Source organism: Crocodylus porosus, unplaced genomic scaffold, assembly GCF_001723895.1.
Source record: "Crocodylus porosus isolate Cpor-Errol unplaced genomic scaffold, CroPor_comp1, whole genome shotgun sequence".
Classification (NCBI taxonomy): Eukaryota; Metazoa; Chordata; order Crocodylia; family Crocodylidae; genus Crocodylus; species Crocodylus porosus.
The window spans coordinates 367911-372533 of record NW_017728928.1 but is presented as its reverse complement, the minus strand read 5'-3'; positions in this window follow the sequence as shown (position 1 = coordinate 372533).

Here is a 4623-nt window from a genome sequence, read left to right as displayed (position 1 = left end):
TCTCTGCGCCGCTGCGGCCTCGCGCTCTCGCGGGTGCTGCAGGTCCGGGGCGCGGCGCGGCGGCGGGGGAGCCCTGCTGGGGGGGCCACGAGGTGCTCGAGCGAGGGCTGGGGGCGCTGGGCTCCGGTTTGCTTCCCGCGCCCTCCGCCTGGGCAGGGGCGAGGTTTCTGTGCACGGGGCTGACCTCTCCCGCGTGCGTCCGCGGGCCAGTACAGGCCGGTGGAGTAAACACGGTCGATCCCGCGAGCTCTGGTCGCCGAAGCGTTCAACCGATGCTTCAAACTCAAAATCCTCAGTGCTTTTAAAGGACGAATCTCCGCGGCGTGCGCACAGTCCTGATGGCCCACGGAGCGACCGCCTTGGCACGCGGCAGCGCCTGGGCGGCCCAGTCCTGCAGCCAGGCCCCGCACCTACCAGGGTGCGTTGCAGGGTCCAGGCTGTGTTTGGGCTGCAGGGAAGTCCGCGCTTGCCATCAGCAGGGGCCAGGAAGGGCTGCCCCCCTTTCTTAAAAGCATCATGGACATTTGCTTTCTAAACCAGTGCTAGGCGCTGCTGGATACGTGGCGGGGCTTTGTGCTCTGTGGGCTGGTGGCAGCACTTGCCACGTGGCCTTTCTTGTGGACCTTGGGTGTGATGTGAGCTGGACGTTCCCTGCTTGGCCCCTCTGCCTGAAGGCAGGCAAGCAGGACGAGGGAGACGAGAGGGGCAACAAGATGGGATTTGCTCTGCAAGGCCCGAGATGGGGGAGCAGAGTAAAGTGATCCTTCCAGCTCATTCTTGGCAGCAAGGCCAGGAGCCGGTTCTCTGCTTTCCCGAATCCTTTGGCACAAGCGCACGGGGCAGCCGAGGACGAGGCAGCGTGCTGGGGCCTGCCCTGCACCTGCGAAGCAGCGCAGGGAAACGGCGATCCATGAAAACTGGGGAACTCGTAGCCGCCTTCAGCTTGCTCCGGAGCCAGCCGCCGCCGCCCAGGCCTCTTGCATCCTTCGAAGGGGTCGCGTGGCTCATGTTGCTGGGGAAGCCTCAGCAGGTACGCCCGGCAAGCGGGAAAGCTCGTGCAGCATGTCCCGGGCAGACGACCGGCTCCTGCCACCCCCTCCGTGCAGCCTCGGCCGAGTCGCTTCCTGAAGAAGAGCGTCTCTGAATGATCCTCGGCGGCCAGCAAGCCGCGTCGGCGGAAGGGGTCGGGCGCGGCGCGGCGCAGGAGGCTTTCGGCTCGCGCCTGCTGGCTTCACGCTCCTCGTGACACGGAGGGAAGGAGAGTTCCCCCGTCCCCAGCCTCAACCTGGCCTGCCCCCGGGGAGGGCGGGGCACGGTGCCCCCGTCCGTCACCGCTACCTGCTTGCCCCGCTCTGGCTCTGGAGAGCTCGGTGCACCTGGGGGGAGCTCCGCCGGGGCTTACGACCACAGGGAATTGGAGACCATGTCCCAGATCTGCTCTATCTGCCCTTTCCCGGATTTCTTTGCCAAGTGTTTAAGAGGATTAGAGACAGATGGCATCTTCTTGAGGAACGGCCCCCCACACACCCAGGCTAGGGGGGCCGGCAGAGAGAGGTGGCCCCCGGGAATGCGGATTACTCTCAGCTGAGTGTCCGAGACGCTCCTCCTCCGCCGGGCCGGGGGGCTCCCAGGCCACGACTCTTCCTTCCCTGGGATCTGTCTCCCGTGTTCTGCTCCCGGGAGCTGAGCTCTGGGCTCTGCTCCCCTCCATCCCACGTCGGGGGTGGGAGCCTCCCTTCGGGGGACAGATCCCGGATTTGGCTGAGTCCCGTCCCCCCTTCCTGGCCCCTCGTGCACGCAGTCAGAGCTGCGCCAGGGCTGCACGTGACGGCAGGCTCCCCGTGCTTCGTCCTGTGGCCTGCGAAGGTGCCTCGTGCATGTCCCACGGGCGTCCCGTTCTTGGGGTTTCCTGTGCAGCCAGGCCGAGAGGTTTCTGGCGGAGAAGCCCGTCCCAGGAGGAACTGGCCCCGTAACCCCTGAAGTTGCACCAGTTGACACTGGGGCAGTTTAAGGCTCCAGTTCCCCCATTGCAGGAAGCTGAGGCCACGTCCAAGCGCTGCTCTCGTCCAGCCCACCTCTTCCCCTGCAACGTCCCAGTGCTGCCGCCCCCGCGGGGCTCTGTGCGTGGCAGCAAAGGGGCTCCTCCGCCAGGGATGCAACGCCGTCGGCAGCATCGCGTGCGCCGTGCGTCTCTGGTGGCTTCTTAAGGCCCGTGACTGGTGTGCACGAGTGCTCCCAGCATTGTTCCCACTGGTGAGCAGATCCTGGAGTGGAGGGAGCGGGCTCCGGCTGCGGTCGGGGGGAGGGCAGGGACGACAGGTGCTGGACGAGCTCCGAGAGGGCGATGGGAGAATTGCGAAGCCCGAGCAGGGGCCGCAGGAGCGGGGCAGGGCTCTGAGGCACGGCCCAGCCAAGGGCATGCTGAGGACATTCGAGCAAGCCCCTCCGTGGTGCTGCCCCGGCGACACTTTGGCCTTCCCGGGCCCCGGGGCAGTCCCTGGAAAAGTGGCCGACATCCAGAGGGGCGAGCGAGGCTGACGGCCGACGCTTCGCAAGAGCTCTGAGATCCTGCAGCAGCAGGGAAGGGAGCAGCTACATGCGAATCCATTCCGGGCTAGTTTGCCGGCTGAGCGGTGGCATCTCGGCCCTGGGAGCTGCTGCGCTGGGGGCTCCTTTGGTTCACAGCAAATGGTTCCTGGGCACGCATCAGCCTCAGCGGCTGCTCCAGCACGAGCTCGCTCGCCGCCATCTTGCCGTGACGCTGCGTCACAGGAGCCGAGCTGGGATGGAGCCGGGAGGCAAAGGGGCAGCTTGTATTTAGCAGGAGACAATAATTGCAAGTCAGATTTGCTTGTTCAATACGGTATTGACAGGTTTGCCTTGGCAACCTGGAGCAGGGTTTCATTGTGTGCATCTTACCTCATGGCATCCTATTGATTTTTTTTTTAACCTACCTACTCATCCTTTCCTTGCTTCTCTCTCCAGCCTGGAGTGTGACCCCAGGAAAGGAGATCTCATCACCTGCATTTCAGGCTGGCCACAGCTCCAAAGGCAATTGCAAGCTGTGCTTGACAAAGGCAGCAGACGTGTACATGCAGAGCCAAACAGGCTTGGGCTCGAGACTTTCGTATGGGATGAGTAAGACCAAATGGGAGATGGACGTGCCCCCGCGCCTCTGAGAAGGGAGTCACACGGGGCACACGCAGGGGCCAGGCCCAGCTGGCCCCGTGGAGGCAGGAAGGGCGCCGTTTCTGGTTCCCTCTTGGTTTGGTTTTGTCTTCAACCTGCCGTGTGCCCAGCAAGTCCCCGAGACATCCTTAGCGTGTCTGCACACTGGTGACGTGCGCTGGGTGTCATCTTTGCGGGATTAGAGGATTATGGCATTGGGAAGGATCCCTGGTTTGAATTGCTAATAACATGACGACTAATGAGTGACACAAAAAATGACGGCATGTGTAATGAAGGGGGCCTGCAAGCCAAACGTTCGGCTGGTCTGCAGGAAGCACCCGCACGCGAGGCGCGTCCCGTGGAGAGACGACATCCAGCCCCAGGCGAGCTGCTTCCACCCAGGTCTTCTGGTTCTCCTAAAGTAAGAAGCTGATAAGTAATAAGAACGGGAAGGAGAAATCCAGACAGACATCTGCCGCCAGGTGGAAGGAAGGAACATGGCCAGGAAGTATGAGAGAGAAGTTGCCTTTGGTCCAATTCCTTAACACCTGCAGGAAATCCATCTGTCTCCAGCTATTCTTATCAATTCGTATTCCAGTGGCACCCAGAAACCTTCCCTGGGATCAGGAGCTTGCTGTGCGGCGCAGACACGCGCGTGAAGGCAGCCCCCGACCCGGAGGGGCCGCGCGCTAGCTTCCAGCTCCGGAGGCGGCCTGGCGCGCCCCGAGGTGCACGCCGCCTTGCTGCACAGCGGAGGGGCCCCGGGGTCCGTGGGGTGGGCCAGGCACGGAGTAGCATCCGGCAGCGGGCACAAGCGGGTGACTAACACACAAGATGTCCGGTATCAAATGCCCGTTAGCTCGGTGGGCGGCTCTCCCCTCTTTTAGCTCTGCAGACCTTTCGTCCACCTCTGCCCTGTTTCTGGCACCTGGTAAGAGGAGAGGACCCACGGGGGCAGCCAGCTCTCTTCCTCCGGGACATTGCACTGGCTCCCCTGCCTGTGGCATCAAATGAGGGAGCTACAAGGGGAAAAAAGATGCATCGGTTCACGGACCCTCCGCTATCTGAGCCGGGCAAGAGTACAAAATCACCCCCATTATCACGGTTACTGTCAAATCATGTGCAATCAGCCTCGCCACAGAAACCAGCCGAACATCCTGCAGAAACCCGTGGTGTGCGCGCTCCGGGGGCGTAGAAATGGGAGGGGGAGAGCGGCCGGGGCCGGGGGCTCGCTCTCGGCAAGGGAGCCCGCCTGCCCCCCCCCGCTAAGCCGTGGCAAATCCTCGCGGAGCGAGGCCGCCTGCCCCAGTTTCCGGCGGGGCTCCAGCCGCGCAGACGCCCCGCGTCCGCGAAGCATAGCCGGCTTTCCCTGCGCGCCGCGTAGCCCCCTCGTGTCGGGGGAGGGCGGGAGCCCCTCCCGGCCCCGGGGAATCGCGCTGCAACGTCACGTTGCCC